Source organism: Phragmites australis, chromosome 10, assembly GCF_958298935.1.
Source record: "Phragmites australis chromosome 10, lpPhrAust1.1, whole genome shotgun sequence".
Taxonomy (NCBI): Eukaryota; Viridiplantae; Streptophyta; class Magnoliopsida; order Poales; family Poaceae; genus Phragmites; species Phragmites australis.
This window is the reverse complement of record NC_084930.1, coordinates 4,174,983-4,198,987: the sequence shown is the minus strand read 5'-3', so window position 1 is coordinate 4,198,987 and position 24,005 is coordinate 4,174,983.

Sequence of the window (24,005 nt, the reverse complement as noted above, 5' to 3'; positions counted from 1 at the left end):
AACTTTTACTTTTATTTTGCTGTTAGCACGAACTGGTCGCGATTTGACTTGCGCTATTTGGTTTTAAACCATGTGTTATCACGCTTTGCCACGCCTAATATTAGACATGTTTGATTAGCTTAGATAGCTGTTTGATATGTAGTTATACTTGTGGCAAGATTATTGTTTTTTACCGGGGTTTCACGTGTCAAAAACTCAAAAAAAGTATGATATGATTGTATTACGTATTCTAAAGTGTGATGGTGATTTTTATTCACTACAAGTGTGACAGTTTATATAAAAATATTTAGCAAACTTAGGGTGTGTTTTGTTCTCCGATGATGTTTTGTTAATTGGATGATCGTATGAGTTGATATAAGAGTTGAGATTATGATTAGTTATTTGTTTGAAAATAATTTTGAAACACTAACAAATTAGTATATCTACATATACGGATGAAGAGTTCTACATCTATCAGATTAGGCTACGGAGTGAAACTCAACAGATCAAACATATTTACACCTGCTAAGTCAAACAAGAATAGTAAATATAAGTAAAATATTTTTTTTAAAATTATACGTATCTAACTAACCAAGTAAACTAAGAGAGATTTAAACACACTCTTAAACATTCTAATGCTGTGAACCCAATACACCCTTTATTTCCCCCAGCAAAACGAACACTTCGAACGCCGACGAGTGATCCGATGTGATGCGCCAGCGACCATACTGTTGGAAAGGTGCAAAGCGCACCGCACCGCACCGCTCGCATCGCAATCCGCATGAGCCGCTGGGCCAAAGCGCACCACGTGTCCCGTCCGTGAAAGCGAACACCGGATCTGATGCATGTATCACAAGAGCCGGTGAGCTGTCTGCTTCTTCACCGAGATTTTGCACTTGCAAGTTAGGTAGCATATACTTGGATTGGATTTCAAGCTAAGCTACCTGCAATGCGTACCCCATAGCTGATCAATTCTAGTATTTGTGTTTCAACATGCATGACATGAGTGTACTTGAGCTGTAGCAGTGGCTGGTTGCCTGCTGTGGACCTGTGGGCAAATGTACTGGTAGATGAGATAGCTAGTCTGATAGATGAATTCAATTCGTAGCAAATGCATTATAAAGTTAGGACATTACTGTCTGTAAACTAACCGATGTTTGTACGTTGTGGCATTGAAGAGCTTGTTCGACGTCTAGTCGTCGATGGACCAAAACAAGAAACGCACCTCAGTAATTCGGCAGCTTCGATCGGCACTTTGATGGCAATTGACTGAACAGTTTCACAGTTGCATTCCTGCTAATCCCACGCATAATATAAACTACCGGCCCATTCGCGATGCACTGTTCCATCCTGCAAGTCTGCAACTACACGTCCCGGCCGGCCGTCGGCGTCGACTCGAGGGCAAGCTCGATCGATCGAAATGGCCCGCGTCGTTCCTGTCGCCGCGCTTGCTCTGTGCGCGGCCTTCTTCGGCACTGGCTCGCGCCGGCCGCGTCCTCGAAGAACACGGAGACGCCTGGGCTGCAGCCGTCCCAAGCTCCGCGATCCGTGCCCCCGTCGCCGTTGCCGTCGGACCCGGATTCTCTGCATTAATACATCATTAATGCAGAGGATCACTGTTTATACAGTAAAATGAGTCTGAAACTACAGTGCTGTGCATTAGTTAATCATACATTACTGTAGTAACAGTAATCTGGTTCTATATACAGACGTTTTGTACTGTAGCACACTACTGTAGGGCACTGTAGCATACGAATCTGATGCATCCACTCTGAAATCACCGGCTCAGAGCAGACCTAAATGCACTCTACTGTAGCTGCAGTAGCCTCTCTGCAATTGCCAGTAGCAACTGCAGAGGATCCCGATCCGTTGCCGTCAGGTCACGTTTCCGCGGGTCCCGGCGACGTCCGAGGGAGAGGCGGCTCCATCGCCGGCGTCGTGTGGATCGTGTTCGACTGGACGATCCACGCTCTCCCCAGCGGCAGACGGGGGGGGGGGGGACCGATGAACTCTTCAGCACGCGCCAGGAGACTAGCTTGTGTGATGGGTGACGGAATAAAAAACGCATGCGCGTGTTAGCCCTCTTTGATCAACAATAAAAGGTTATTTAAAACATATTTAGTAAAGCTCTAGCTTTAAATTTTTTTAAAGTTAATTATTTTTAGTTTAGAATTTTTTAGCGCAAGATTGATGATATTTGGTTAAGCCATATTATTCTTATTTTAAACTAAAAAAATATTTAAATTAAATATTTTATACTATAAACTTTAAATCATATATAGATCTTGAAACTGAAACAGCTCTTAGTTTGAACGTTGCAAAATACTACAGCAGTTGATTCATAAATACTCTGAGCAGAGTCGTGGGTTGCATTTCCGTCGCGGACACGTTCTTGTGCATCAGATCCAGAGGCCATTTTCTGGCATGGGGATCACTTGGCATTCAGACCCAATCTTAGATTTGGCCCATGTATCAAATCAACCAAGCCCACACAAACAACGGTGGGCTAGTGAGTGTCGAGTGAGTCATATTGGTTGTATCTTATCTTACTACTCTAAACGCGGTCTCTCAATTCTCGAGGAAGTCCACATCATTACCTACGCTCTGAACCGTTCGATTTGAGCACTGGCGTTTTAGAACCGTCCGATATGTATTGCTACATTGTTTGTTTCATGAGAGTTCGAGGAACCTCTCCATCCTTCCCCGCACGTGATGGCCGTCTCCGGTGCCACAGGTTTCTTGTCCCCCGCACTCGTGCTCCCCACCTCCCCTCTCCCTTCACCGCAGCAACGACGCAACCTCCTCGAGGATCACTCATTGTGTATTATGTCACCTCTGATTCGATCCTAATCGTTCACAATCCTAGCTCCCCATCAATGACGAGCTCATCTGGGACAATGGCACACCCTACCCGGAGCCCTGCATTGTACCGCCTCACACCACACATCGGCAAGGGACATTCTATTCTATGCTCTATGTTCTCTCTGCACCGCCATCGCCTCCGCCACTGGCGTTTTGCGCGCTCTCACCACCACTCCACACGTTCTCTGCTGGCTACTAGAGCTAGTGGATCCCTCTCTGAATCCGGCAGCTGGTGCCCGTCCACACGTTCCTCTCCAACAACGAAGCCTGGTATTGCTCTCCTTCCCTCCTTGCTCAGAAGCTCACTATAATCAATATCCATGGCAACTTCCCGATTGGAATGCTATCCACCGAAATCGACCTCCTTGCAACCAAATCAAGATCGTTTGCGCACGAGATCGATCTTGCGCACCCAAATCAATCTCTTCACTAGTGTCGTCTCCTCCAGATTCCTCTCCCTTCGAAACCCTACCCACCGATGCTAAAATATAATCCTCCTCCTCCACGGCGGAGCTACCATCTTCGGCTGTGGTCGTGAGCGCACTGGGGTGGGCAGCGGCAAGGGCCATGGCGTATCGAAACTTGACAGGCCTACCGCCTCACTACAGCTCTGTCTCCGTGTCATCTCCCTGCATGGGAAGGGATGAGAAGCTTCAGGATGAGATTGAGGTACGCTTTGATATTTTTTTCCTTTGGTGATAGTTGCGCAATCGCGCCTCCTGCCTGATCATTTTCATGCACTAGGTGCCTGCCAAGACTACTTAGTTACTCCAGGACCAATTTAGAAGGATAAACAATCTAGGACCTCAAGGTTTCAACGATAATACTAGCAGATAGTGCAACAAATAGGCCTGTTCTAGCCCACAAATGTTATATTGCCAATCATCTTCTTTTTTTTCCTCAAAAAAACATATTGTTGAGCGAAATCATTGTTCTTTATTATATCATAATAATAATTTTGTGCATAATTGGCTTCTTGTCTGTATCTTCATGCTAGTGGAAAGTTTTATGGACCAAGTATTCTGTAGCTACCATGTCAATGGTATTATAATTGTTGGTTGATATTGATGACCAGGATCTGCATATGCAATCTCCGAGCTCGAGTAAATCTGGATCTTTTGATGTATGTATCATGTGCTTTCGCTCCTGGTTGCTCTGGTCAAGGTGATGGTTGATCCTTCCTTTCTATTTATTGCTTCTCTTTTTTGCTGCCATTGTTGGTTTGATGGTTCACTTATTAGATATGTGAGGGATGTGGGGTTAGTGCTCATAGTTTTTGAGCTTCCATTCACAAGAGGTTGTTAATTCGAATTTGTTTATTGGAGTGCGGGATCCAGATTCGCAGTGGTAGGATACGTAAGTTGAACATAATTGTCTCAATCTTTCTTTTAGTTGGCAATGGTATGATGTGATCAATTTGTAGTTATATAGTTTAGTTTTATCACATTAGATTTAGCTCATTCCATAATGGTAGTATGATTGTTTCCTGAAATTCTTAATAGTTTATTTTGGATGCACATGGGAATCAGAAATGCCTGCATCGCATATTAATATTACCTTTCTTCAAGGAATTTGTATGCTAGATACCTAGCAGTCTGGTTTCTTCTGCAGCTTGAGTTGGAGTCTTGTAGATTGCTATAATTCTTAGTCTATCAAAACGGCACACATGTTTTGGATTTGTTACTGCAAAGACAAACCGATATTGCACACGGGTGATGTTAAGTGTCACTTCTATCAGCTAATGAGGTTACTGAAAATACACCAAGCATGGATATTGAGCAGGATCCAATGGCAACACTCATTTTCATTTCTTTCGTTCGTTCGCCGTTTCTTTATCCTTCCTTCCTTCGTTCCTTTTTTTTTTCTTTCTTTCTTTTTTTCTATTTTAGTATATTTTATCATGGGTTATGTACACAATTTTTCTTTGCTTCCATGTTTGATTGCTACCATTTATCATACTTTGATCACATGCTTCCTCTCTGTAAGCAACATTCCCCCTTTACAATTGATGCATGTTTCTTTTGCATCTCAAATGGAAACATCCGCTAGAGTTGTGTTGGAGGTGCCCTAGCTGTTGTGGGTTGGATGGGCGGTAGTAGCTGTGCAGTTCCAAACAAGGTGGCCTCGTTTCTTGTGGGTCTATCTGCTTGATGCTACTTTATCGCTTCCACATCGTTGTTGCATGAAGACGTCAGAGGCCTCGGCTGGTGGATGATGGTGCCAAAGCGTGGGGAAGAGGTGGGAGCGTATGCAAGAATCAACTAGTGAGAAATGCAAGGGTTATAGGTAGCTTCAATATTTTTATTGCTATTCTTCTTAATTGTTGCATGTTCCCGGTACATATTGTATGATGTATGGACATAGTCACTAGATTTTTATGGTCAAGGTGGCCTTGCTACTTTGGGTTGGCTGACCTTGTAGGTTAGAGTATTTCTTTCCCCTTTAATTCCTTGAATTTGTCACATGCCATAGCCATTTAGCACCATCTACACATATAATATTGCTCTAGATAATGATTTACCTCACAATTTGACTATATGTGGCTATTTGTTTTGCACTGTCTGATGCAGAGTGTGCTAAGAATTCTGAAGCTGAGAAGCACGAACGTTACTCTTTCTTTTGCATTTCCTCATTTCCAAATATTGTTCTTTTGTTCCCACCTTATTATGATATATGCCGTGGTCGAACTTTCCAGGATAAAATCTAGGTGGCAATGATCAGGCATAGCTGCGTTCGTACTATGGCCACAATTTGCTGCTACTGTTTATACCCACTGTATGTGTGAATTTGACAAAACATAAATGTAGGGGAGCCTCCAGCACAAGGCTCAATTGCAATATATGAGATATTGGTAACAGTAGTATGAAATAATGCATACCTTGATAAAAGTAAGGTTGGGCTACCCTAAAGCACTAATATTTGCAACTGTATCTTTCTAGGAACATTTAGATGGACTGTTCTGGTGATTTCTACTGTTCAATTATCCTGCAGTGCTATTCATTAAGTTGTTTCTCTGGACTCAAGATTATACACAAATCAGTTTAAGTCCTTATGGTACCCTGCCTAATTGTTATTGTTTGGTTTAGAGACAGAAAGTACTGAACAAACAAGGCTCCAAATTGGAAGCTACTGCATGGAGTCGTGCCTTTGAGAGCAAGCTAAACCCTTCTTTATGGCAGCCGACATGTGAGTGCATCATCATCATTTTCTTTGTTTAGTTTCTCAAGTAGGAAAAATGTATTTTTCATGGACAAATTACTTATGATCTATTGTCATGAAATTTAGCAAGTATTGTGAATTTGAAAAGTTCTTGACACTATTTATAATTTATTGTCATGAAATTTAACAACTTGTTCTCCCTATTCTTGGCTGCTGTTGAAATCACCCTCATGGATAGCCCTCATATATGCCTCTTTATGAGCAAGGTGTGGTTGATAAAATATGATCTCCACAAGAAATTTCAATGGGATCCATGAACAACAGCTTTTCTCAGTCTTACTGGATTGCAATATAGTGTCCATCTTCTGAAAAAAAATCAGATTATTTGTTCCCACCACCTTCTTCTATCCTTATTATGAAATATAGCATTCTTGAAATGTAGATTTTTAGTTATAAATTTCCTTTGTACAATGGTTGTTACATCAAGCGATGGGTATTTTCCATTTTAATTGGTTAACCAACAAAAATTGACTAGATTTTTCATTTAATAGAGCTGAGTTGATGCAAAGTAATGGTGTCCATAAACCTTATAATTCACTTATTTACTCATATTTCCTTCAAGGTCTCAAGGATATAGTTAGGCTACATTGATTTCCTAATCAGAACCACCGAGTATTGCACCACATTTTGTTAGTTTCCTTACAGTATTTACACTGACCTCTCATCTAATTAATCTGAATATTATGTTACATAGCACTGCCTTGCACCTATCACTGATCATCCTCGGTGACGGGCCACACGGCACGCTATTTTCTAGTTTGGTTCAAGGAATCAATACACCCTAGATGAGATGGTCTGTCATGATATCATCACATGAATTTTAGTGGGATGGCACCATCTCTCATGTTAATACTAATAAAGTGATTGTGATGGATGAGGTGATGATGGATCAACTCATCATATTCCTCAAATCAAACAAGCGGGTTAGGTTCAAGGTCAGGATTAGTTGATCTGTCACTGTCTTAATCCTTAAACCAAAGACTCATTGACGTTCTAAGCTGTGATATGGTTTGGGCAATTTAGTGTTAGTTTTTAAGGACAATCAGGCCCAGTAATGGCTCGATGTAGGCTGAATTCAAAGGTCGGCGGTGGTAGGCCGAATCGATTGACTGTTGGAGTAAGTTGGGAGTGGAATTGCAGCCGAATGGCATCATCCATAGCAGTTGGGGAGGACCACCCCACGGCTGGATATATCCTATGAGGTATTGTTCAGACGTCTTGATGGTAAGGATCCTGAATCCGAAGTCACGGATAACATTTTCGCCACCCTCAACCCATCCTACTCTTACAATTCATAGATATATACGTTGATGCATCCATGTGCAAGGACGAATACGATGTGCAAGCGAGTTCATGTACGGACTCTGAAACTTAAAGCATATATAGTGAGAAAGTTTCGCTTGTACATTTAGATCTTGTTTGTTTGGACTTCTATAAGATGTGGTTTTTTTCATAAGCTTGCTTTTAGTACAAGCACATATAAACTTGTTTCAAGCTTCTTATGCTCCTGTAGTAGTAAATATTGTTTTTGCTGCTCAGAAAATATGACCAGAAGCTAGTAAAAACAACATGTTTATTTCAGTTTTGGCTTTTAAGGAGCAGAAGCCACTAGAAATCCAAACAGAGCCTTAGCAGGAGTTCTTTTACAGTACTCTAGCCTCAAATGAATATTAGCCATTCATTCCATTTGATCAAATGGTCTAGATTAGTCAGGATTTCCATCTACTCCACCCAGGGTTCAAAAAACTGTCGGTAACCGTCCAAAAATCACGGTTACCGACCTTCTCGGTCCGGTCCGGTTTCAGAAACCGAACGGTAACCAAAATTTGAATTCAAAAAATTCAAAAAATAAAAAAATTCAAAAAAATTCAGAAAAATCTTGTAAAAAAAACTAGACACAATTCTAAGACCTTCTGTGAATTTTTTTTTCAAAAATAATGTCGTTTGCATCATATTCTATAGGGAGAAAGTTTGAAAAAAATGAAAAAAATTGAAGCGTGCGGCTCAATTATTAACTCACATTAAGGAAAAGTGTAACATGAAAACACATATTTTTCTTGTATAAAACGTATTTTAAGAGAATCTTTAAAATTGATTTCACTTTATTTAGAGTTTTATTAAATTCTCTATGATTTTTACAAAGTTCACAAGCATAAAGTGAATATGTTAAGAAACAACACTGTAATTAACTTTTTCATGTCTACTATTATTTTTTCTATGTAAATTATAGTATAAATAAGCTAATAAAAGTGGTTTCACTAATTTTTGAGGTGTGATGGGTCGGTTATGAATTAATCTAGTCGCAACACATTTACACAATCATGCATGTTACAATAACTAATTCATGAGTTCATGTATTTTTAAAAGATATAGGATCATGTAAGACGACTAACAAAATTAGTTTCATGATTTTTGGATTAGCAAAGAGTAAACTATACATTTAACTTGGTTTAACAAATAAAATTTCTCACAGAAAATTTTGAACTTTTTTTATGAGTATAAATACTTTTATCATGTAGATCATGTTATAAGTAAGCCAACAAAATTTGTTTCACTTGATTTGAAGCTCAGATGAATTAGTTATTGATTTTACAAGATTGAGCCCTTTTTTAGGTTTTTTGTTGAACTGCGCTGAAATTCGATAAAACCGCTCGATAAATCGAGAAACCAAGCGGTTACCGACCCAAACCGCTCGGTAACCGACCAAAACCGAGCGGTTACCGAGAGGGCAAAAACACGATTTTTTTCGTAAAAATTCAAATTTTGCCGAATGAATTTTCTCCATTTTTTTTTTGAATTTTTGACAGATAACCGCGGTTACCGCGAGATTTCAGTTACCGCCGGAGCTCGGTTACCGAGCTCCGATCGGTAACGTGAACCTTGACTCCACCTGGCATTATGCGGGAGTAGCATCCATCAAGGGGTATTATGGAAATTTACTGCACGTAATATTTGCTTTTGAACAATTCCCATTTCTTGGAACCCTATCTGCGAATATGGGAGCGATGAGTTTGGGACGACGCTATGTTACTCTAGCGGCTGACCGAGGCTCACATTTCTTCTCCCGATTGCATGCATCCCCTCACTGATGGAGAGCTAGGTCATCATCGTGTGGCTCGCCGTCAGGTGGATGTCGGTGAAGAGCGTTGTTTTGCATCACGAGGACAGTTGTCGTGGCTCCGGCTCTCCCGAGGCAGGCCATTGGGCGTTTGGTCGAAGGGATGGGATCGCCGTGTGACGTGTTGCGGTATTGCGGCTTCCTCTGTGGATGCAAATATGAATCTGTGGCTTGAGGTGAATAATCTTTGCGATGTTTGATATTTATAGGAAGAGCGGCCAAATGCATTGCAAAATGCAAAGGTTGGGAACCATTTCATATGCTTAATGAAATACATCTCTTATTAAAAGAAGAAAAGAAAAGAAGAAGAAGAAGTAAAACTCATAATAGTAGCTGATAGGTTTCATGCATTCATTGCGTCATTATGGCATCCATTCATGTTTCATGTTTGAGTGAATTAACTGATAGGGTTTTATAGAGTTTGCTGAACCGAGCAAAAAATAAGATAAGCTAGAAAAGAAGCTTGCCGTTGGCACGCCCTTTTGGCCCGTGACACAAATAAATATGTAAGAGCTTAATATACAAATGACACAATGGCAAGGAAACACATCGTTTTGGAAGAAAGACAATGATATTACACAGCATATCAGGTTCAAAACACTGCCATACATACATTACACATAATAGTAGCTTAAGTACTGGATAGATGAAATGCATAAGTTGTTAGATACATAACAGTATAGTACAGTGGAAGATAAATTGCTAGATACATATAAGACCACATTTCTACATCACTACTCCACACCTGCTACCTGCACAATTTGAGAGTCACCGAGAGAAAGATATGCAGCCGTCGGAACATAGTTTATAATGGAAATTCAATTAATATGTGAGCTGACTTAACCATCGTAACTTAGGAGAAATATGCAACCATATTACTCTGTCCGGTAACTTCATTCAAAGAGAAGAGTGGACAAAGTAAAGACGAGATGTGCAGGAGTATTTCAGGAAGCTTACAGACCAAAGGTGATTAGCAAGTTTAATTGAACGATCTGAAAATGGCCTAAACATCATTAATCAGACAAAGCAAATAATATCAGGTGGCACAGGAACTTAACAAAATTGGCATAGACTTCTATCTAGGAATTATGAGTTCAGTCTTCGTTACGGGATATTATGCTGTTTCTATTAGGAATTAGCTACGAAGAGATGGAATCCTACTTCCATGGCTTCCAAAAACTTAACAATAACAGTGAAGTGAATCATGCATATAACTACTATAGTGATGAACTGTTATACCACTGACGCTTACATTTTCAGTTTCTTGTCGGACACTGCATGTTGTTGATGAATCTTGTCAGAATTTGCGCTTAGTTGCATTATTGACGGTAAGGACTAGTGATGAGTAAATCAAATTTAGTGTGGAATGCGCATATCAACACTGTTACCATGCAACCTCACTGTCTTTAATGTCAATCTGCTGGCCATTCTGAGAGCAAAACAAGGGATTAACTTAAGCAAAATTTCTGTCCAGATTCATTGACTTGCCCTCCTAGCAGTTCTAGACCATTGCATCTTCCATGCACTTATGTCAATTTTATTGAGACATCAATGGAACAATTTCTTGTCAGAAACTACACTTTTACATTATCCCCAAACATGGTTGCAACTTATGCATTAGCTACTACGTAGATTTGCACATGGACCCTATGTAAACCAGCAGGCATGCCTCAGTTTGTTGTTCTGAACTCAAAACTAAGAATGAACGAACTGAACATTTCCCTCCAAATTCATCGGCCTGTAAATTAGGAAAGGAGCTCGAACATGCTTACTGTTGAGATGATGGTGAGGCTAAGCGAAATAGTCCCGATCTCACCTCTCGAAGTCGTACATGAGGCAAAGTAGCTTCATCGCGACGTCGAGATGATACAGTCGGCTGCCTATATTAGATAATCTCTACATCATTCTGCCTATGTTATTTGAACAAAAGAAACATAAGCAAGGTTCAGCTCAAGCATCAGTCTGCACAAAATCAATTTTGAGCCCTGAAGACACCAATGATTACAAGAGCAAAAATGAGTTTTAGCCATAGGAGCAAGGAACGAAGAATATCCCGCTCGCCAAACATGACTGTATTGTACTTTTAGTGGTCAAAATTACAGCCTCTTGTAATCTAATACTATGCGTTTGACTGTTACTCTTACTTCATTTGGCCGTTTTAAGAACTTCACTGTCTCTATTTGTTTAGCAAACACTGCAATATAACGCACACTTTCTCCAATGTATGAATAAGTAGTAATGGATGCATGATTTTGTTAGATAAATTTTATTACACTCAATATAAAGCTAGATGGATCGGTAGATGCATTCCTTGTCAACTCAATATTATCAAGTCTTGATAGCTAAGTGTTACTGCACAGGTTGGCTGATTAGGGATTAATGGCCAGTGTGTGGAGATGTAGTATGATATATAAACTGGTCACATTTTTGGCATACTCCGAATTCATTTGAATTCAAGTGATATGAGGTAAAGATAATAAGAAAAGGACAATACGACCAGCTCTGTAAATGGCAAACTATATATAAAAAAATGGAACAATCATTGAAAAACTAATACTATATTTGACTTTTAATTTGAAATCGGCAACATCAAGGAATTTTATATACTATTTCAAGTATCTTGAATATAAGTGAATTTTCTCCAAACTTTTAGGAATGAAATTGATGCTCAAGAAATTTATGGAAATATAAAAAACAGCCAACTTTGGAAATTTTTAATTCCAAATCCATTCTTCCAATTCAAGTGTAACTTCTCAAAAATGGATTCATTAGAGTCTAATCTACATCTTGGCCATGTTTCACAAGTTTTGGAACAGCTTAGCTCATCCGAATTTGAGAGGGAAGATACGAGGTAGAACGTACAAAATGTAGAGACAGCTCCATTCTTTTCTCGTTCCTGCTGGCCCTAACATCAGCGACCACTCTTTCCCTTTTGTTGGACACGCCCCAAGCTCTGCCTTTGCCAGGAACACGCGCCGAGCTCTGCTCTCGTTTATCTCACTCAGTTCTCTTTTAATCAGCTGCTCACTCCGCCAGCTCCCTGACAGCCACAGTTCACCTTTCCCAGCTCCTTCACGCCTCCGCCGTTAGGCCAAGCACCAACCAACAACTCTGCCTGGCTCGGTCGTGCACCACCGCCCCTGCACCAGGCTTGGCCGAGCAGCACTGCGTCGCCCCGCTTTGGACGCTTCCACCAGCGAGCGCGGGTGGCTTGCCACGGATCAAAGCTGCGCTTCCCCGAATCAGACTGTCGAGCACTGCGGCTTAAACTACGCAGACCCGCTGCACTCCGAGCCCGTCGTTCCGTCATCTCTTTGTCAATGCGCCGCGCGCAAACAGGCTATGGCAGGGCCGCCGTCAGCATGACAGCAGCCGCGGCCCAACAAGTTCACGGCTGCGCGTCGGGCGTCAGATCATGGGGAGGTGGAGTAGCTCGGCTCGCAGCCCGTCCTCCCGCTCCGGCAGAGGTTCCTCGCATGGTGCCCGCCCCTGCTGCCACCGCGCAGGGCTGCTCGAGGGGGAGAACGGTCCGCCGTCTCTGACGGACCGGAGCTCGGGACACGTCGCTGGTGCTCCTGCCGCCGCCATCCTCAAGGGAGGGGCGCGCAGGAGACCTCCCGCAGAGGAGGTGGAGAGTGCGGGGAGGACCTCCGGCGGCGGGGCCCAGCGCTGGTGGCCGAGAGGGACGGCGCCGGCGTCGAGGATGTGGTGCAGCCCGGCGGAGGTGGAGGGGCCCGGCGGTGGCGGAGGTGCGGAGGGGCCGCCTGGTGGCGGCAGCCAGGACGGCTCCAGCGGGCGGCGGGGACGGCGAAGCCGGGCGACAGGCCTTGAGCGTGGGACGGGCCGGCGCCGTGGTGGAGCACGGTCAGGCAGAGGAGGAGATGCGACGGCAGCGGCGTCAGCCCGGCTTCAGATCCGGTGCGAGGCGCTGATCGGTGGCGCGGCTGGGGTGGGGCCGGAGGAGAAGCCGGCAATGGCAGCGGCCGTCGCACGCGGGGTTGAGGGCTGCGCTCAGTGGAGGCGGCGGCGGCAGGTGATGCGGAAGCGGAAAATGCGAGGCGAGTAGGCGACGGTGGGGAAGAAGACGAGGCAGCAGAGGAGGAGGAGGTGGGGCGGCAGAGGAGGCCGCAGAGCCGCGACCGGGAGAAGTAGGTGTGGCAGCGGGGACCGGGACCGGGGAAGGGGAGGAGGCGGGAAGGGATGGGGCGCGGATCTGCTAGCGCTGAAGCTGCCGAGGCTGGGGGCGGTGCGCAGGGGAGGGCGAGGGGGGGCAGAGGAGGAGGAGCGGTTGCGACGCGATTCGCAACCGCTGAGCACCATCTGTGCCAGGGATGGGGAGGAGCGGAGCACGGCACCGGAGACGACGGGGATGCCGAAGGGACAACGCGAATGATCGGCGGCGTCAGCTCTCCCTGGCTTATTCGTATCGGACGTTCCAAGCTTTGGCTGCGATTCCATCCGACGGCTGACACCGCTTAACCGCCATGTCGAGAATGCGACGAAGTTGAGACTACAAGAGATTTTTTCAGATTTTGAACTGCCATTTGTCATGTTTTTGGGCTGGGCGTTCGGGCTGACGGCCCAACAGATAAAATCCAAATGCCATTGACACTTTCACAGGCCGAAACAGCTTTCTATTACATGGGCCGTCAATGATGGCTAGTGGGCTACATTACATGGGCGAATGGGCCTTAAACATGAGTGCTCCCCTTCCTCTCATAAAGGAAAAGAAATCAAATCAGCCGGAATTTTGCGTTACCAAACTTCTTGCCTTCAGTTTTGTGTTTTCATCTGAAAAAAATTGAGTTTCCATTTTCATCTACAGAAAGCATTTGGACCGGTTTTAGATAACATAATAATAACAGCTATGCACCAACGACCCAACATCAACAGTTGTGGTAGGCTGACATTAATTAATGTAATGCGGCGATGCAATGGCGGCGTTACCCACCTGCAGAGATGAACCATGGATGCATCATGCATCTAGGCCGTGATGCGTATGGCGAGTCAAGGTTCACGCGATGTGGCAATGGATGTGTTGGCGACTTGGTGGCAACGAGTCAGGGAACAGTGTCTTGATGCTTCCGCTGGGGCGACGTTGATGAGGCCAAGGGGAGTGGATTGCGAGGTTGTGGGTGTTTAAGGGGGAATGAGATGGTCTGACTTCATTCCGGTGATTTGAATCAGCTGAATTGTTGATTTAAGATAAACATGTTAGATTTGATGTTACAGTATTATAAACAGTTAAAAATGTTCGACGTCAAAGACACTATTTATCCTCTTACAAAATATTGTTTCTCTCTGACTTCACGAACCGAGTCCGTTTCTGGGAGCAAGCAAGTGGAGTGGGAGGCGCCTTGCCGAACATGGGGCTTATTTTTTTCTTAGGGTTCATGCGTTCTTATATAATCGAGAATTCTACATTAATTTTTGTATGAAAACAAATGTTCTGAACTGGTCTCAGACAATACCTTATGTACGAAAAACTCATCGAGTTTTCTTTTGTGTGCACGATTGTATACGCCAGTAGTATATCCTTCCTCCTACTGTCGTACAAGTTGTTATATAGTTCAGTACCACCTCGTCTTTACTAGAGCTTGCAAGCTAGTAGAAGAATCACGAAGCGACCTGTGTTTCATCGTTTGCAGCAGAACTCGGCAACAAGAAACCGCCCTCGCGCGAATGCGCTCCTAGCGCGTTGGCTTTTTTATTAGCCGGTGGGCGAACAATCGGTTGGGTTCGACTTTCGATTTTGCATCGGGGCTTATCTCTCTAAATACATTTTGTTCGGATAGTCTCGGGCGTATATATATGAACCATATTGGGAGCGTAGCTAGTGCCTATGATCATATATGGATCATATTAGGAGCGTGACATGCTAATCGTTTACGGAGCCAAAGGTTTAAATATTTTCAGTAGATGTGTGTATATAAATTATATATCTAATATGTATTTTAAAGTGTGTAGATGTAATATATATTTAGAGCGTTTGTTAAAAAAAAAACCTCCCTCGCACTCCACTCTAACCCAGCCAACAAATCCAACCAAAAGATACAGATTCACGTGTAGTATCTATCGTTAGGGCAAATCCAGCAGAATCGTATCACTGGATACCGATCGGACCCAGTGACAAATGGCTCGAGCAGGAGTCATATCACCTGCGATAGTAATGTGGCCAGTGGCAAACGGCCAGCTTCGTAATCCATATCTGCAGATCACTGTAGCATCACTTAACAATATTTACAGTTGATTACTGTAAGTCCAAAGCGAATAGAAGAGTAATAAAAATAAAAATAGAATAGTTAGTGAAGATAAAAAAAATAAAATATATTATAATAGTATTAAAATATATCCTACCAAACTAGCACTGGAGGCTCGACGGTCCCTCCCGTCCCATCAGCCGCAATTGTTTATGGCGAGGCCGGCCGGCGATGTGGCCTCACGACGGCCATCAGGTTCCTCATTTTTTTTTAGCGGCGATTAGACCCCGCGATCTGCCTCCATGATTCGAGACATGACCCCTCTTATCTTCACCCACAACTCCACTACGAAGGCAGGATCTTTGAGCCTGAAAGTAAGGTCGTAGCGTATCTTAGACAGGTGTCTTTTTAATTCTAGGGCTGATCGAATCGGTTTTCTTCGGTTTGCTGGGGCAAATTGGGCTACGCCACGAGCCCACGAGTGATCAAGCATCGCGAGCACCAATCATTGGATTTGGAGCTGAACAGTTGATCATCTCAGGTGTGATCCTTCGTCTTCTTGGTCCAACAGCCGGCTCACGTGAGTGGAAATAAAAACAAGTTCAAGTCTCATGTGCATTTCTTCGTAAAGGTGGAGGACCCGAGTGCACTGCACGCGAGCAGTGTAACAAGATTGTAACTTAACTAGTCTCTAGGTGTTTAGATCGCCGATGGCTCGGTTTAATTGCCATGAATAATGTTATTCTTATCTTGATCAATCTCTAGCCATTTTAGATATATTGCAGATGTATCGTCAACGTTATTTTCAGCTGTCACACTCGTATTAAAAAATATTATAACACATGGGCAGCTAGCGATATCAATACTCTCTCTATATATAGTTTTTGCCACATCACGTGGTCCACCGCGCGACCACTCGGCGTCGCATGACCACATTCCCAACCCTCGCTGGATTTCCCACGACCAGTCACTACTGGTTGCAGGGTAGGTACCTATCCAAATCAAACCACTCTCATTTGATGCTAACGTCCATGCAATTTTTCTTTCCCATGCGCATCCCACCGACCGATACGACTGGGGCGGACGCAAAGCTTTCATGTTTCCTTCCGCGGTATTAATTGTTACAGGATAGGTTCGAGGACGTCACTAAGGACGTGGCAGGCGTGCGTGGGCAACCGGTGATAGGACGGAGCAGGCCGGGCGACCCAGACGGATAAGTACAGAAGGAGCTAACGGGTGAGACAGGCCTCGCAACACTCTGATCTGGATAATCATCAGTGTTCTTAAGTTGCACATACACAAACAAATTCACTAGGCACTCCCCAAACAAAGATCATGCACCCGTCGTCCGATACACCCTGAAATCATTGTTAGGGATTTTTCCCCCGACAGACACCTTGCGCATTTACTGTTGCATTGTTTGGATGAACCATGCCCGCAAACACACAGTACCCATAGGGCTTCTCCTCCTTCCTCCTTTCTCTATTCGAACAGTGAGGCTTCTATGCTCCAAAATTCACGACCTTTTTATATAACATATATGTTACAATAATATATATACAACATAACATATATGTTACAATATTACATATTGCAAATAATTACATATATATGCATAGTACATGATTGCATAATATGTACCATATAGATACATGATACTATATTGTTAGTATATACTACATGGATATATATGTATACAACATATAATTACATATATGATATATAATTACACATGGATACATACATGGATATATATTATATAACATATATAATATATATGGTATATGATTACACATTGATACATATATGTAATTACATATATAATATATATGGTACCATTATCCATATATAACGTATATGGTATATGATTACACATTGATAAATATATGTAATTACATATATATTATATAATATGTATCCATGTGTACTTATATACCATATATGTAATTATATGGTATAACATATATGTATGTAACCATATAATATGTTTTAATATATTGGATATGGCATAACATATATGTTTCCATATAACATATATGATATGCATACAAAATATATATATACATATATACATATATATATATATATATATATATATATATATATATGTTATACCATCATGTTATATGCATACAATATGTTATATATAATATCTATTTATTAGTAACATATTATATATTAAAACATATGTTATACATGGATAATGTTACCATAATATATGCTATATTATATTGCACATATTATATGTTAGATGGATACATATTTGTTATACCATATACAATACTTTATATATGGTATAACATATTATATGGTTATGTATTACATGTTATACCATTATATATCCATACATTATGATAATACAACATATATATATTGTATCTATATCATATAACACATTATACATATAGATGTTACATATTACCATATATAATAGAATAATAATATATATATAATATGACATAGCATATTATATGCTATATATAATATATGCATACAATATATAACGTGTTATACCATATTATATAATATATGTTATATTGATACATATATGTTATACCATATACAATATGTTATATATCGTATAACATATTATATGGTTACATATTATATGTTATGCCATTACATTGTACATATATGTTAATGTAACTATCATATTAATATGTTCATATGTATCCATTATAATACAACATATATGTTACATATATGTTAAATATAACTACATATATGATTAATAAATATGTATGTCTAATATATTTGCAATTTGTTGTATCCATATACATGGTTCGGTATCCATATGTATCATATACCATATTACTATGTTACCATATTTATATGCATAATACACATATTGACTAATAGCATATTGCATATGACATATATACATATTTATATAGTGGTATACATATGATATACAACCCATATTAGTTAACACATATTGTGTGAGCTAAATACAATAGCATACATACCATATAATATAGTTATCATAATATATACAACAATTTTAGTACATATTAGTATTTAAATTGGGTATATACTAACAATATAGTATGTATAATATATATGTAGATGGCAATTTACAAGCTTGATTCCTCCTACAGCAACCCGCGGGGTGCCAGCTAGTCCAATATATTGTCGCAATCTCCATGATATCGATCGTCACTTGTGCCGTGTGGTCATTATCTCATCGCCCCACACGAGCTTCGAGATGCACCTTGAGCATCTTGAAGCTAGCCACTATTGGAACCAAAACACTTGCATGAATTCATGGATGTCACTACTAAAACTTGCAACTCATACTTGCCTTTCTTTCAAAAGAACAAAAGTTTGTGGTGCTCAGTTTTTGTTTCTAAGGGAACGATGAACTCTTTGTAAACTAAATAAATTAGCAAGGGAATTAAAATCAAGGAGGGAGACCGGTCATACACTACATGAAAAAAGCACATCAGCGACGGATGGTAAGTGTCATTAATAATGGGCCACGTACCCATCACCCCAAATACGTCACTGGTGAGTGGTCATCGATGATGGGTCACTTATGTATTCAAATAAGTGATGGGTAAACTGATAACCCATCACTTACGTGACCAAATAAGTAACAACTAATAGTATTCACTCGTCATTGATGTGCGTCTCCCATGTGTTAGGTGAAACACATTATGACAGGATATATGGTTACTCGTCACTTATATGTTCAAATAAGTGACGGGTAAACTAATAACCCGTCACTTATATGACCAAATAAGTGACGGTTAATGAAATTCACCCATCACTAATGTGCGTCTTCTATGTGCTGGTGAAAAACATCAGTGACGGTGATGATGTTACCCGTCACTTATGTGTAGATCATAAGTGACGGATAATGATCTTCATCCGTCACTATTTGTAACACCCTGAATTTTAGCATATAAAGATATAGCAAAATTCGCTCCAAATTAAAACTTTTTCTAATTATTAAACTAGTATAAAACCAAGGATATATATATTTGATGTATATATATTTGTATGTATATATTCAAATATATTATTTGGCTAAGTATTCCAAAGATCACTAAGTTAATTTCTAAATTAATCGTTGCATAAATTGAGCATATGCATTTTGGTTTATTGTTCTTATGGTTCTTTGTGTGACGATTCGAGTGTTGTATGCTTCTCAGTTCGAATCTATTCTAGTTCTTCTCGGTAATTTCCTAATCCAAATCAATTCGTAAAGATCGATCTTCCAATTCAACTCAAATCTATAATTCAATTATTCAATTGAATTATCCCCGAGCAGCTTTGGTCAACTCGAATTTGAATGTCTCTAAAGTTCGAATCCCAATCTTGATTCAATTCTTTCGAAATCCATTGAATTCAATTCCTTTGAATTCAAGCCTCTCTCAAATACCGAGGTTTCCAGTTCAAACATTTCTCCTAATTCAAATACCCTTATTGAATTAATGCCCAAACTCAGATTCGAATACTCCTATTTGGGTTTAATCCTATATATCCAAATCCCATTTCCATTCCAAGTCATTCTTTTGAATCATCGCCGATTTTATATTCGAATGCATTCGTTTGAATCTTTGCAAATTCAAATACATCTTTTGCAATTCAATATATTTATTTGAATCAACATTCATACACAAATATCTCTTTTTCTCTCATCTCTCCTTCTCTCTCAGCCCATCCCTCTGTCCTCTCTGTGTGATCACCGACCAAACCAGCAGCCCATGCTCTGCACCGGCCATCTCTCCCTGATCTCCACCGAGCAAGCCAAAACCGAATTCCCCTCCTCCTCTCCTTACTTCACCTGCAAGCCATCCGGCCATATACACCACACAAGCATACACACAAAGGCATACACATCACAGCATACACACGAGCACGCGCAAGCCAAGTAGCAGCACACCGGCACCGTTCTGTTCCTCCTGCGCCGCTCGGTTGCGCCGCTGCTCTACCGCGCCGTCCGTGCGCCGTGTTCCGCCGTGCCGCGTGCTCGCGCCGTCCACCACGGTGAGCTCACTCCCCTCCTCTGCTCACTTCACCGCCCCGGCCGACCTCCTCCCTTCCGGGCGCGCCACCCTCTCCAGCTCCCTCTTCCCCTTGCTCGGCCGCCGCCCAGCACAGCCGCCGTGCGCGCCGCACTCCTAGTCGCGCCGCCTCCGACCCGCGCCTCCCGCGTCACGCCTCCGTCGTTCCTCCACCGCAGCGCTACGCCGCCCTCTGCGCCGTGCCCCTCGGCTGCGTTGCCCGCACTGTCCAGCCGCACCGCCAGCCGCTCGTCGCTGCTCGGCCCGCACCGCGTCGAGCCGTCCTGGCCGCTGCCGCACGCGCTCCCGCCGTGCGCACCCGCGCGTGCCGGCTGCCGACTCACGCCACGCCGCTCGGCCACCGTCCGCGCGCCGCGCCGCAGCTGGTCAGCGCGCCGCCCGTCCGCGCCAGTGTGCGCCGCGCCGACGCGCCGTCCTGGCCACCGTCGCCGCCACCGCCCTCTGCGCCCGGCCGTGAAGCCCGACCGCCCTGCTCGCTGCTCCGCCGCCGCCAGGCCGCCGTGCTCCCTTTCTCCTTCTCACCGGTGCTGCCTCCATCTTCCTCCGCCGGCCGGACTCCCTTCCACCGACGTGTTCCTCTCTCCCGGCGCCGCCCAGCTCGAGCAGCCGCGCTGCGCCGCCTTCACCGCTCTGGCCGGCCGTCTCTGCTGGAATCTCGCCGCCGCCGGTCGTCTCTTTCTCCGGTGTTTCCCCCTTCTCCCTCCGGCGCCGCCGCCGCTCCCTCCGGTGCCGACGCCGCCGCTCCCTCTGCCTCTCTGTGCCGCACGGGAAAAGGCCGAGCAGCCTTATCCTTTCCCCCACCGGCCCCGGTCCACACGTCCGGTCCACGGTGGACCACAGACCCGCGCCCAACACCGGCCCACGGACCATGAACCTATTCCACCCGATCCGGTCCACGGTGCACCCACCTCACAACCTCCCTCCGGTCCACAGTCCCGCGGACCGAGTTCGCGAAATAGTGCTCCCTCTCTTTTTCCAGGAATTATCCTTTTCGGTAAACCTTCCGACGTCCGTAAATCATCCGTTTCAACTCCGATCTCGGCGATTCTTTCACCGATATTCCTCTAAAATCATAATCTATCCCCATGCCAAATCTTGTACATTTTGGAATTCGTTTAATTTTCTCGTTTGGTAGTTATTTGTATTGCGGCATTTGATCTAGATTTAGATTTTCTCCTTTGATAAATAACGTCGAGTTAGATAATTCGATAATGATGTTTAGGTTGTAATCATAGATTAGTCACTTATGATAACCTAGCTTAAGCAGATTAATTCCTTTTATTAATAAGAATAACTAAATGTTGTTTCAATTAAGTGTTTAAGAACAAATTGTTATTTCATGTGATATTTCATGTGATGGCATATAATTAATCTTAGCTCAATTAAGGTAATCAATTAACTCGTGTAAATGATAGATAAATAGATATTAGTCATTAGAATATGATAGAATAATTTACACGTTAATAGTTAATTAATTGAATAACCTCTTGATAATTAATTAATTAGATTCAAAGGATATATTAACCTAATTAATTAATTGATTGTTTGCTTTTATGATAGCATTAGAGTATAACATAATTAGTGTGGCAATTAAACAACACTAGATAATTAAGGTTAGTTGCTAAACGACCATGTTTTAGTGCTATAGATTAGAATGTTTAATCTTTACCCTTAAGCACTTATAATTGTCTAGAGTTATACTTATGTATATATGTATACATGTTCACATACATATAAACGTAAGTATTACACATATGTTATGTCGATATACGTGCACTCATCTACTTATAGCATCTCTAGCTGTCGTCCTTCGACAGTTAATTTAATAAGAGTTCACCTAGTTAATCGTGATTTGTTCAGGTTTTCTCTTAAGTTGATAAAACAACTAGGTTATCAGCTTATCCTAGCTTCGCTAGATTATCCCGTTATTTTCTGTGTACTAGCTTCGTGTTGATTAGAGTTGCCGATCGTCTTCTGCTAGGTTTAGCTTCCGTCGTTTTCTCCATTGTTTTTCTTCCATTTTGGCATTTCTTGGTTTTGTTCTAGTGGTCAATTGCTTAGTCATTGTGCGCTTTTTATCGTTAATCTGCGTAGGCTCGAAGTCATGGTTCTAAGCAAGAGCGCAAGGAAGGAACTGAAGGCAAGATCTAGCGATGAAGAAGAACCCCGGGAAACTCAAAAGACAAGACCAATCTTGAATTGACCCTTCAAGAAGGCAAGCCCTATTTCCTTGATCATATTGAACCTATGTTTTCGAATAATATATATGATCAACTAAAATCAGACTTATTATCGCATGTGCTATATATTGCATTTCTTTCAAACTACTTGTAGTAGTTAACCCTATCAACACTGCCATGCCATACATGTTATCATCCAGAATATCTATCACCCTAGGAATACCTGTTGTTACATATATTAACAATAGACGACACCTTGATATCTAGCATGCTTAGGATTGAATACATCTCCTCGGAGATGTCGCTTTTAAAATACGTCTCCTCGGAGATATTGCTTTTAAAACACTTCTCTTGGAGACCAATTTGCTATTATCAACAATAACTCATATACCATGATTCCTTGATGGTTGTGAATTCCGTGATGGTCGAGAAATCCTTGATGTCATGTGGGACATGGAAGGTGATGTGTAAAAATGGGTGAAAAACTGTTTTGGCGCGGGCAGGTAGAGTGGTCCTCCGGGGAGGATGCTCATGGGGGCGTGAGTTACATGATGGTATTCATTGCCCATGAAGATGCCTAGCCCGGCCGCTTACGGACCGAGTCTTGCGCCGTCATGCTTAGACACCCCGTGCAACCATGCGTCCTGTATGGGCAGGACTTGATTTTTCTTCACTGGACTGAGTTGGGCATCATACCAGGAGGCTGAGAGCAACGAGCAGCCAGGGGTCTATCTATCCCGCTGTTTGGAGGTTCAGGGACCGGCTTAGGCTTAAAAATGGAGGCTGACCTTCGGAACATGCAGCTCTGGAACTTGGCGTGTCTCGTGGAAAAGCCCGGCAGGAAAGGTGTTTGGAGAGTATCGGTATGATTCGCTCCTCCGCTTGCAACGGTTGGAGGCTGAGCATATCGTATGGGTAAAGCTGTACAACCTCTGCAGAGTGTAAACCTATTCGAATAGCCGTGTCCACGGTCATGGACATGCAAAGCATTGACCTCACTTGACTAGACTCAGGGTGCGTGTGTCTTGATGCATGAGTGTGTGGACTAGATGTCCGTGTGATGTGGTTCCTGGCGCATTCCGCCAGAAGTTGTGTGGTACTAGAGGTACACCAGATGTGATAAAAGGGACTGCGGAGTGAGGTATAGCCCCTCCCAGGACTAAAACCCCCAGATACAACTTGTTACCTTGGTTTTGGTTTTTAAAACTATTTCGAAAGCTTTGCTATCAGGTCACCTTCTAATGCGTTGGGGACTTGAGGTGATACTCAGTACCAACAGAAGTTGCCTGATCCGTTTTACTTCTAAACCGTTTTGAAAGCTTTGTTATCAGGTTACCTTCTAATGCGTTGGGGACTTGAGGTGATACTCAGTACCAACAGAAGATGCCTGCCTTTGTTTTCAAAAGCTTTGTTACAT